This window comes from Tachypleus tridentatus, chromosome 6 (genome assembly GCF_004210375.1).
Source record: "Tachypleus tridentatus isolate NWPU-2018 chromosome 6, ASM421037v1, whole genome shotgun sequence".
Lineage (NCBI taxonomy): Eukaryota > Metazoa > Arthropoda > Merostomata > Xiphosura > Limulidae > Tachypleus > Tachypleus tridentatus.
In genome coordinates, this window is record NC_134830.1 from 160,136,801 (window position 1) to 160,149,838 (window position 13,038).

A 13,038-nucleotide genomic window follows, 5' to 3' on the forward strand; every position below is an offset into this window, starting at 1 on the left:
CACGAACATGATAATCGAGTTAAGGGCCTTAGAAAAAAAGAATATGTTTTGTTGGTGTTAGTACACGAACATGATAATCGAGTTAAGGGCCTTAGAAAAAAAGAATATGTTTTGTTGGTGTTAGTACACGAACATGATAATCGAGTTAAGGGCCTTAGAAAAAAGAATTTGTTTTGTTGGTGTTAGTACACGAACATGATAATCGAGTTAAGGGCCTTAGAAAAAAAAGAATATGTTTTGTTGGTGTTAGTACACGAACATGATAATCGAGTTAAGGGCCTTAGAAAAAAAGAATTTGTTTTGTTGGTGTTAGTACACGAACATGATAATCGAGTTAAGGGCCTTAGAAAAAAAGAATTTGTTTTGTTGGTGTTAGTACACGAACATGATAATCGAGTTAAGGGCCTTAGAAAAAAAGAATATGTTTTGTTGGTGTTAGTACACGAACATGATAATCGAGTTAAGGGCCTTAGAAAAAAAGAATTTGTTTTGTTGGTGTTAGTACACGAACATGATAATCGAGTTAAGGGCCTTAGAAAAAAAGAATTTGTTTTGTTGGTGTTAGTACACGAACATGATAATCGAGTTAAGGGCCTTAGAAAAAAAGAATTTGTTTTGTTGGTGTTAGTACACGAACATGATAATCGAGTTAAGGGCCTTAGAAAAAAAAGAATATGTTTTGTTGGTGTTAGTACACGAACATGATAATCGAGTTAAGGGCCTTAGAAAAAAGAATATGTTTTGTTGGTGTTAGTACACGAACATGATAATCGAGTTAAGGGCCTTAGAAAAAAAGAATTTGTTTTGTTGGTGTTAGTACACGAACATGATAATCGAGTTAAGGGCCTTAAAGTATGAGCCACCAGTCGTACATGTTTAAAATGTGACCAGCAATCATTTTCATTGAAAATAAAAAATAAAGTTTACGTCCCACATATTAACTGTTTTGTGTGTGTGTGTCCAATATACGAGTTTGACGTTAATTAGAATTTAGCTTATGTATTGTTTCGATTAGTCCTAAGGTTTTCAACGCTTTTGCCAAATACAAAGATTTTGATTGAGAGACGAGAAATTTTCTAAATAGTTTTGATAAATAAGCAAACTAACGTCTTGAACATCAGTATTTCGTCCTAACGTCTTGAACATGCATCAGTATTTCGTCCTAACGTCTTGAACATGCATCAGTATTTCGTCCTAACGTCTTGAACATGCATCAGTATTTCGTCCTAACGTCTTGAACATGCATCAGTATTTCGTCCTAACGTCTTCCGAAACTCTATATTTCCCAGAAAATAAACTTATATCCAATGGTTTAAAGAAATGGACTCTCTGTGTACTTGTTGAAGGTCTAAGCTGTCGTGTTTTTTTTGCTTCTTCGCCACAGAGCAAGAAGTGTTTGTGTGTGTCAACCAATAACATACTTTAGCAAACCAACACTAGGAAGAGATTATCAAAGGGAATAACATGCCAAGGTACAAATTACAAGTACATCTATGTTGAACACGATTCATATCCTCGTGCCTTGTGCTCAAATCAAATTAAAGGGCAATGATTCCCAGTTATAATTAAGTCATAGCTACAGGTTATACAACTGGTAGTAAAGACACGCGTTGTTAAAACACGCAATTTCCGTTTAAAATACATAATTCCCGTGTTAAACAGCAAAAATATTTTTTTAACACCAACAGAAAGCTGATATTGGTAGTGACAAGGCTGCAGATGTAACAGGCAAATACTATTGTAATGTTTTGTCTATATATTCGAGAACTTGCTGGAAGGAAGAGGGTTATCAGTTTACAAATACGACCACTAGAAGTAAATGGAAAAATAAATAGTGTTACCATTTGTGAGGGTTGCCTTACGGGTGTTGTAGCCATCCGCTGGTACGTAAAGCTTTGATACTCATCTAACAATAAAAGAGGGAAAAAATACTGTAAAAATAATTGGAACACGCATATTTCAAAACAGATTTTTCCACATCAGTTGGGATACTTCAATCACGATTGTGTGTGAGGTGAGGGGGTGGGAGGGCTCAGTGGCGAAGCCAAGTTTTCCAGTTGAAGGAAGCCAATAAGATAAAAAGCTAATTTGATCTAAATTTTTAATAAGCTGGTCATTAAAACAAACAAATATACTTGTGTTTGTTTAGTTTCTATTGAATGGTGCAAAATGAGTTTATTATGTATAAATTTAAAACTAATATGTTATCAACATGGCTATTTTTTTTTTCAGGGAACCGGGCCCCTTTGCCTCCCTCTCCCCCGGCTACACCTCTCTTTGCGCTCTTATTGGTTGAGGGTTTTAGTAAGGTTTCTGTATATGATTTCATGTAATCTTTATGGTCATTTCAACCTAAGATGATTCAGACGTAAATTTAGTTTCCGTTTACATCAATTAGTATATGACAATTTAGGCTAACCCTAAAAACTGCGCAAAACAAAACGGTAAGCCTGAGGTAAGAGACAGATTAAAAATAACGTATAACCTGATATTGAAAGTATGTACAAAAATTCAAGAGAAAGGTTTATTATGAAGAGAGATATTTGTCGCACCCACTGCGGGGAATCGAATCTCGAATTTTAGTATTGTGAGAACGTAAACCTGCGTTTGTCCTACCGTAGAAATTATGCTTTAAATGTCACAAATTAGTGCTAGCATTAGTAATGTACGATAACTACACATACTGCAATTCTGGGGTGGTTTTTGTTCTTTGCATATATTAGAAATTTTTATGGGGGACCGATGAGAAACTTCCCTCGGTGGGTTTGTTTGGTTTATGAATTTCGCGCAAAGTTACACGAAGGCTATCTGCGCTAGCCGTCCCTAATTTAGCAGTATAAGACTAGAGGGAAAGCAGCTACTCATCACCACCCAACTACCTCCAACTCTTTGGCTACTGTTTTACCAACGAATAGTGGGATTGACCGAACATTATAACGCCCCACGGCTGAAAGGGCGAGCATGTTTGGTGCGACCGGGATTCGAACCCGCGACCCTCAGATAACGAGTCGAGCGCCCTAATCAATTGACCAAATTGGGTGATTTCCTGGTAGGACAGTGATAAGTCTTCCGACTTACAACACTAAAATCAGAGGTTCGATTCCCCTTGGTATATACAACAGATAACCGGACGTGGTTTTGCTACAAGAAAAAAAACGCACACTACATTGGAAAAATATCCCAGCTTTTAGAATACTAAACGTATTTTATTAGTTGACCTTTGATGACTCATATTCGAAACGCCACGTTTTAACACCAACTTTTAGTAGTGCAGAAGCAAGTTCGTGTACAATAAAACATTTGCCGAAAATACGTTTTAACATTGTAGTGCTATTAAGAACATACTTTTTAGTTTGAAACATTGTGCAATCAGAGGTCGGTGCCTCTTTGGTTAACTAAAAGCGGTATTTTCTACCAGTTCTACAAGTGCCTGGAATACATTTTAACCCCGTGTCATTTGACCTCACCTGACAACCTTTTCGAAATACACACACACCTGCACAGTACGTGTAAGTCTTCACACGTGTCCTTGTTTCACACAGATCAGTATGTGCTATAAATGAATAAACTCTAGGTAGAACACAGAACGTGTTTCGTATTGATCCTTATAAGGGAAGATTTGAAAATAAGTAATAATTGAAATAAATTGGTGTATTTGTAGAACAACAAACGTGTTCACAAAAACCGAACACAAGCAAAAGATGTAACAGCAAAATTAAATGCCGCATGCGTGTAAATGATAAATATCTGATAACAAAACCGAAACCTAATCAAAATACTCAAAGGGTCGTGTTTTGAAAAATACAAGGGCTATCTATGCTAGTTGTCCCTAATTTAAAACTGAAAGACTAGTCATCACCACACACCTCCAACTCTTGGGCTACTCTTTTACCAACTAATAGTGAGAGTGATCGAAACATTATAACGCCCCCACGGTTGAAAGGGGGGGGCAAGTTCGATGTGACGAGAAATCGAATTCGCGACCCTCAGTTTACGATACGAGCGCCCTAACCACCTGCCCATGTCGGGCAAAAACGACTGAAACTGGGTTTTTATAAAATTAAAAAAAAAAAAGATTAAAACCACCGGCTACTGGGAATTAGTATGATCGATCGATAACGGCAAAAAGGGCTTTTACTTACCAAAGCTCTTTGTAGTTTCGTTCATTATTGTTATTTTAACTTGATCTTTGCGAAGTTTCACGAATATGAACTCATCAAAGCGCGTTTAAAAACAGTATCAGGTTTAAGTTGATAAGATGTAATCAGTTGTAGCACTTCCACGGAGGAAGAGAATATTTCGGTTCAACTCGGATACGATATCCTTCACGAATCGCAGAGCGTCGCACTATTTAATAAGGCTGATGAACACATAGAAGAATAGTAAAGTGGCTACGTTGTTGATAGGCTAAAAATAGTGATTGTAAAGAAATAGTTATACGCCTTTGGTGAACCGTTTGTGTTTTACTTTCTTTTTACTTTTTAATACGTCAACGGAACACCCGAAGGTGATAATTGAAACGTATAAATGGTCGAAAATATTTAAAAGTTTGATATTAAAAAAAAAAAACTACCTTTGGGGACATTTCAACCAAACGAATTTTATGTAGATGTTTAGACTTCCGGTTACGTTTTCCCACAGATATGTATTTTCGATAAAGCAGTGTTAAACTTGTAATTATACCCCTCCACTCTACGAACACACTCACATCTATCACGTCATCATTACAGCTTCTCTCCTATTTGTAGGTTAAAGAGAATACTTTTCGGTTAAAAGCAGAGGTAACGTGTCAGGAGTCACTGTTAAATGTTTCAACATTTGTATTACTAGTAGAGATACCTGCCCTACGGGCCAGTTCCTGGAGAAGGCTTTTGGGCCCTAGGCCTTTTCTGGGAATGTCTGACAGATCTACAATAACGTACTTATACTTGACAATCAACAATGTTCACCATCCGTGAGAAAAAGGATTTGATTACAATTTTAGTTTAAAATGATATATCATCACAGGGTAGATGTTATTGACGTATTTCTTTGTAGACGTACTTATCAATGACAGTGTTTTGTTTTCCTGTTGCAACATTCATGATGTTTTCACTGAAGGAAAACAATTTAAGTTTTTTTTTATTGTTTTATATTCGAAACTTACACCTTTTTTGTTTGTGATTTTTATTGGTTAAATCTGAGAAGTATTATTTTGTGTAAATTTCAATTGTTTTGTGTATTTCCCAGTTATAAAAATACTGTCTAATTATAAAAATATTAATCAGTTATTATCGCGAGTTCGAATCCCCCTCAGACCAAACATGCTTGCCCTTCCAGCCGTGGAGGGGTTATAATGTGACAGTAAATCCCACCATTCGTTGGTAAAAAAGTAGTCCAAGAGTTGGCGGTGGGTGGTGATGACTAGCAGCCTTCCTTGTAGTTTTACACTGCTAAATTAGAGACGGCTAGCGCAAATAGCCCTCGTGTAGCTTTGCATTAAACAACTGAGATAAATAAAGTAAAAGGAAAGGAGAAGAGGTCAAGCGCACCTGACCTTCCTGGATACACATATGCCCAAACAACGAGAGAGCGAACAATGATGGAGTCGATCGGTGCGGTAGTTTCCGAGTTTTGGATGTATACATCATAAGGTCAATTTTAACAAGATGTTGATACTAATGGTAGCATGCAGAATCAATCTAATATAACTCGCCACTTTCTGTTTCATTTTACTAAAAGAAAACTTACGTTTTGGACAATGGTAAGGTTGAAAGCAAACTAAACGTGGGCTCGTAAAGATGTTTTCCTTTTCTTTTCTGTACTTTTATTTCCAGTGGTCATTTGCTACAGTTCCCAGATTGTGTAGACGTACAGGTTTTTTTTTACCACTTACAAGGCGCTTGTTCACGAACTATAACCAATCTCTCGCTTGTTTCTCAAATTATCTGCAATTTTGAAAGATCAGTATGTGTGCAGTTTATAACCTGTTTCACAGATTTTCTGTCATCTCTGTTGTCGTGTCATTTTACACGATCGGTGTAAGACCAGTCCTTTGTTTGCTATATAACTTTTGACTTTGAAATATTTGTGTATTTTAGTCTACCTGACGTTGAATATTACAATCAATGAGGGTAAGACAGTTGGATCATTATACTGAAATTACGTAATATAAGATGTATTTAAAGTAACATAAAGTAATTACTCTACGATGAACCATTCACATTTCAACCTTCACCACCCCTTATCCATTCTCAAGTACTGTCAACATTTTGTTGTTGTTTTTTTTTATCAAATATTGTACTTCATAATTTTGACGGTTTTATTTCCAACCAGAATATCGTGCCATGGGTTTACGTTTCATTTTATAAACAAAGCCATGTGTCAAGTAGTTTACACGGGATGTTTGTACAGGGTAGGGGAGAGAACCTTCCCCAACACTCACTCGTCACCCCACCCCACCCCACCCTGTTGAATACTGAAAGTATATAAACACTCTTTTACTCTATAATTTGTAGAGTTGTGTACTCGGTAGTTTGATAACTGTAAAGTTTCTGTTCCTCCCCTTCTACATGTATGTAAGTTGTGTTCTAGTTCACAAGCCGACTGGTCTTTCTCAGTGGGAGAGACACTAACTGGGCCATTTTTTTCATTTACTGGTCGCCAAATGTTGTTACTCGCGCACATGGTAACCTCTGTTGGGTGGGAATTGAAACTAAGTTCAATATAAGCTTTCTCCTCATTCATTGGCTTATCCCTTGGTGTCTGGTGACTGTAGACGTTTTTACTCACCCTCGACATGCTATCGTGACGAAGAGTTACAGATATAAGGCGCTACGAAAGCGTCCTCTACTGAACAAGCTGAATGGTTGAAGCCCAGCAAAATATAAAACAATAGAAGTGTTTTAATCTAATCTTTCCGAGTGCGGGAAAAAGTGTTGATGCGCCAAAGTAAATATTTAAGAGATATCAAGCATTTATTGATTCTGACTAAGTGAATATAAAAAGTCTAGACTATTCTTGTATGTAACGTGTTACAGTTAACAAAAGTGTGTTGATACTGCACGTGCATTGATGGACTGCTTATATACATAATTAATTTATAAACGGGATTTGACTCTTCTCAACAAATTTGTTACCCTGTAATTTCATTTCATGTTATGATCCGATACGCCATCAAACATTTAACGCTGTGAACTGTTATAGAAGTTATAAATGTATACGTATTAAAGTCTATATAGCGATGCTTCTTTGTTCTCTGAGCCTAACGTGGTCTATTAAATAGCATGTCAGACTACGAGTCTAAGGGTCAAGTTTCGAGACGTGACGCCGTTGAGCTCGCTTCCCCACTTTTAGCCGTTTTTATAAAAGTGACAGTCAGTTTCACCATTCGCTTCATATAAGTCAAACAAAGCTTTTTTTCGGCAGCGGGTGCTACTGGTTAGCTACCTTCCCTTGGCCAAGAGTTCAAAATTTGGGACAATTATATCCACATTCTATGGGCGTATGACCTGGCTTTTTAACTCGCGTGCGCAAAAGGTGCCATTCGGGTTGAAAATTCCAGTTCCTGTTAAGTGTTGTTGGTTTGTTTTTTGTTGGTTTATTATGGTGTTATGATGATAATGAATTAATATCTCGTTATATCACAATTAACTTCTAGAAGGATCAGAGGTAACGGCCTGGGGAATGTCCTAGTTGATTTCCACTTCAGTCGTTATGGTTTATAACTGAGGAAATTGCGTAAGTTATCTTTGCTGTATCACTTGCAAATCCATTGAAGACCCTCACTGGTAACTCTGTAGGCTTCCGACACTAAAAATTGTCTTTTGATATCCATGGTTGACAGAGCACAGGTTGCCCACTGTGTAGTTTTTTTTGTTTAAGAACTACCTTCGAACTTCCATTGAAAAGTATAATTGTTTATATAATTACGCTTTACATTAAAATAATACACCAGTAGTATAGTTGGATGGAAATGAAAGTGCAGGTAACTATGATCAAACGTATCTGTAATGGCGTAATTAAATAAAATTATGGCGAAATGAATAACGATGTAGCCAATAGTAAAACTACGTCAGGTGCGCCCTCTATACGTATACGAATGTCTCCTTTTTTAATCGAAAAAGTATCTCGGTACAGCACCCGTATATCTTATTAAACATTAATAGTAATAATATGAGTAGTGTGATAGTACAAAAACAATTAATTAGAACTGTATATATAGTTACTAATGCACGCACACTTGGTTTAATTACAAATACGTAAAAAATAAACAACCAGTTGTTTCGTTAGGTTAATCTGTAAATTTTGCTCGTTTGATAGATAAAAACAGAACTAACGGAAAATCTTTAGTTTAACATTCTTTCGAATATCTTTTTTTTTATCTCTCTCTATCTTTCTAAAGATAATTAGAGAAGAAAGTTAATCTTTCGCGAGCTAGATCGTAAGAAGTAAATTGAAAAAAAAAATGTAATAAAGTAGTTAATATTAAGAACACTAGGTGGCGAGAGGTAAAATGTAGAGGTATGCAAGAATGCGAACTGTTGTTAAGCGCTGAAAATTTCGGTTTGTAAATGAAAGTGCAATAATATATATTTTCCTTGTGTAGGAAAGGCAGAAACTGAAACAAATTAATTGTGTCTGTGGAGAACATAAAAGCAATACACATACACACATACGGTTATTAACAGCGAGTAATGACAAATATATTAGCAATTTCTAAATGTTACGAAGTACTATGAGATCAAATACAGTAGTGTAGTGAATTGTTCTTTTATTCTGTATATGAAACATTCGTGTTACATAGGAGCATTAAGCCTTGTTTTAATACTGTAATTTAAAGTTGTAAAATGTTGTTCCAAGAGGGCCTTTTCTAGAGCAATCCAAAAGAAAGTGATGAGAGAAATTACAATACACAAAAAAGAGGTGATAGGAGTAACTGTATAAATTAAATTATAGGCCTGTTTCTTTAATCTCAGTATTGGAAAAAATAGTGCAAAAAAGGTTGACGAGATTTTTAATGAAACTTAATTTTTCGTCCAAAAATCAATACGGATTTAGAGCATGATTAAGTACCACAGCGCACTCTAGAATTTCGCACAAAATATTTAGGCGTCCTCATATAATTATTTAAAAAAAACACATCATATTTATATTTTGACATAGAGAAGACATTTGATACAGTATCACATCAAATATTATTATATAAAATGGAAATTCTAGGGAAAAGAGGCATTGAATTACGAATTTTAAGCCTTATTTATGTAAAAATAGAACATAGAGTGTAAAATAAAATATTTGTTGTTGTTTTTATTTGTGCGCTCATTTGTAGTTGGTCCGGTATGGTCAGGTGATTAAGTCACTCGACTCGTAATCTGAGGGTCGCAGGTTCGGATCCCGGTCGCACCAAACATGCTCGCCCTTTCAGCCGTGGAGGCGTTATAATGTAACGGTGAATCCCACTATTCGTAGGTAAAAGAGAAGCCCACGAATTTGTGGTGGGTGGTGATGACTAACTGCCTTCCTTCTAGTCTTACACTGCTAAATTTGGGACGGCTAGCGCAGATAGCCGTTGTGTAGCTTTGCGCGAAATTCAAAACAAACAAACAATTATTTGTAGTTAAGCACAAAGATACATGAGGGGCTATTTATGCTCTGCCCAGCACTAGGTGGCAGAAAAAAAACTTTAGTGATGTTAATATAATAAAGTACGGTGTTGCTCTTATGTTTTGTACTCGGACTCGTTTTTTATAACATAAATAAATGATTTATGTGATCTAAGCTTAAACTGTAAATTTCACATGCTTGCTTATTATACAACATTAGTTCTGTTAATATAAAAAAAAAAAAACATGGAAAAACTTCTAACGAGTTTTCTATTTGTATAACTAGGACATATTTTAGGGTGGAATAATATTGTTTTTCAATTCAATAAATATGTTCTAATTATCAAACAGTGTGTTCAGAGCAGTGGGTATATGGATAATAATAACAATTGTAAATATTTGCAAAACGTATATTATATAAAATACTGAGGCTTCTAATACAAGTTGATAAACACTTAAGCAGGAAACAAAATGTTAAAGACATAAAAAAATCACTAAGATGTTAAAATCTGTCTTTCGTTTTAAGAAAATGTTATCAATTCCTTATTTCCCTGTTGATAAGTCAGTATTTTAGTCTAGAAATCTGATTTGAGTAATAACTTATCCAACCTGACCAAAATCAAGCCGGCATGACCAGGTGGGTTAAGGCGTTCGACTGAGGGTCTCGGGTTCGAATCCCCATCACACCAAACATGCTCGCCCTTTCAGCCGTGGGGTCGTTATAATGGTACAGTCAATCCCACTATTAGTTAGTAAAAGAGTAGCCCAAGAGTTGGCGGTGGGTGATGATGACTAGCTGCCTTCCCTCTACTTTTACACTGCTAAATTAGGGACGGCTAGCGAAGATAGCCCTCGTGTAGCTTCGCGCGAAATTCAAGAAAACAAACCATAACGATAAAAATTAAATCAATTTATGACATATATATATATTTATGTTATATATATATATATATATATATATATAATATATATTTTACTAAAATATTTTCTGTGAGACATTTATTGATATATAGAATATTGTTATTAATAACAAATGAAATTTAATACTCGCATTTAAAAATTATGTTTATCCTAATAGAACACGGGATTAAAATGTCAACTTCCAATAATTAAACAAAAATATATATACATAAATAATTTTGTTACTTAGCATTATAATTATTTAATATTACCCTTACACTACATTGAGAAACATTATCTTGCTGTAAGATACTGCTCCCGACGAGAATTGTCTTTCTGAACGAAGAGATAGCATGAAATATCAGAATTTGCCTGTACGTGTCAGGAGTCAAGGTACCATCAATTTTATGTATATCACCCACACGATTGGTTAAAATGCAGTTCCAAATGTATACTTATCCTTCACTTCACTTTGCTATGCGTATTGTATAAAAATTTTGACTTCTGTATGCTTATGATGCGTTATTACTGTCCTGAGAACAGTAACTGTATTCACACTACTACTGATGGGTGCATTACGTATGTCTGTACTTTTATAGGCTTTTTGTAGTTATGATACTTAGAAGAAAGACGTTCAAAACTACAAATAGGCACAGTTTATGTTCACACGATAAAGGGTAACACTTCTTTAGTCTGTGTCTTTTAAAGTCTCTTCCTCACAGTTTCCGGTGTCATAATTGTTTCCGGTCCTTTTCATTTCTATGACTAGTTTGTTAACATTACAGTTTGGACAATAAAACGTGTACAAATATTATGCGAGTGTCTCATAAGACTGAGGCAAATATAGTTGAATCAAAACATGTTGTACAGATGTCTGGTAGAAATTAATAGGAGTTACTTTTCTTTCCAGAAGAGGGCTGGCATGAACTGGTTGCAAGAGCTCTCGACTCGTAATATGAGAGTCACGAGTTCGAGTATCGCCATCAAATTAGGGGCGTTATATGTCGATCAAACACTGCTCTTCGTTAGTAAAGAATAGCTGGATAGTTTTCGAGTAGCTTTGTGCGAAATTCAATAAACACACTTTTGAAGAAATTGTTAGAATTATATATATATATTATGCAGTAGGATCATGTGATATAGAAGATGCTACTGAAGAACGGCTATTTATTATGAAATACCCTAGTGTTTCTTTTATTTTATGTGGCTTTCCTTCACCCTAAGTGTTGGAGTAAGATAACTGGACTTTAACCCAGTCAAGAAATGAGTTTGATAGAGCTGGACTTTAACTCAATCAAGCACACATTATAAGCTTTCTATCTGTACATCCTACGGTTTTAGCAGGCGCATCGATAAATGTATACCCTCAAACTTGTTTTTTCATTCCATTCCTTACACATAAGTGCGTAGAGAGAGCGCGTGCATCGTGCTAGTAGAACCTATCTCTTGTTCAAATTTCTTTGTCACGTGCTAGAACATTCTCCATCAAGGCTACATATCAAGTATTAACGTCTAAATGTTTCTGTGGCATGTAAGAGAACAAGCCATTCCTAACGCTTCGATTTCTTTTCTCATATTTGATGTCCGATTCATCAACTGAGGAATCTATAAAGTTGGTTCTGTGAATGAAAAATTTAAAGCCTTTGGAAGTCAGAATTCATAGCTTACAAGAGTGCCACAGGAACTCTGTATATGTATACATATATATAACAGTTATATACCATTCCTAATATATTGTCGATGTGCATTATTGTTCATTATGTCGCTCTAAACCCAGTAATGGTACTCCCATGTCATTTGTTTCAAGTCTTCTCTGGAGCATGCTTGTAATTCATGTTATCTGGCTTTCAGTAGTTCTATATACAAATTCTGATTGGGGAATAACTTAGTGGCATACTTTTTTTTTCTGTATCGTGAAGATAAATTTGTGGAGTCCATGATCACATTGTTGTTTAATACCTTCTCTGAAGGGTCCCTCACGCGCCTCATCGACTGCAGCCAGTCTTATCAGTTGTGTCAGAAATAAACAACATGGTCTAGTTAAGCCATAATAAAACCCATATTGATGATTGGTAAACTATTGTTTTAATCTTCGTTGGGACAGTGGTAATTCTGTCAAATTACATGGCTAAAATCCGAGGTTCGATTCTCTGCGGCAGACACAGCAGATAGTCCAATGTGTCTTTGCTCTAAAAAACAAGTAAATCCCTATTTAATACAAATGTCACTACACTGAGCTATCTATATATATCAAAACAGAAAATAATTTCGAAGTAGCTCAACGCGTATGACTTCACGTTGCTAAACCTTATGTAATATAAACTTACTTACACTTTACTTAAAACAAAAGTCGTCAACTTAACCATGCTATTATTACTTTTTTTATCGAAGGGCCCTCTCGTGGATACTCGCGGGACTAACCTTAAAAGTATAAAAGTTAAGGTCTTCTGAGTTAGCCAAATGTTGATGATTGTTTTTTTGAATTTCGCGCAAAGCTACAGGAGAGCTATCTGCGCTAGCCGTCCCTAATTTAGCAATGTAAGACCAGAGGAAA

General features: G+C 35.6%; 2 protein-coding genes across 14 annotated transcripts in view; one reads left to right on the forward strand and one right to left on the reverse strand.

Annotated features, from left to right (window-relative positions):
* LOC143254288 (uncharacterized) overlaps positions 1-4,276 on the reverse strand; it is a 79,867-nt gene extending 75,591 nt beyond the window's left edge. Inside the window, exon 1 of the mRNA XM_076509220.1 lies at positions 4,143-4,276. The gene's annotated coding sequence lies outside the window, so the exon portion shown is untranslated. The remainder of the gene's footprint in view (positions 1-4,142) is intronic.
* LOC143254286 (uncharacterized) overlaps positions 1-13,038 on the forward strand; it is a 130,931-nt gene that overhangs the window by 7,738 nt on the left and 110,155 nt on the right. The gene's annotated exons all lie outside the window — the stretch shown is intronic.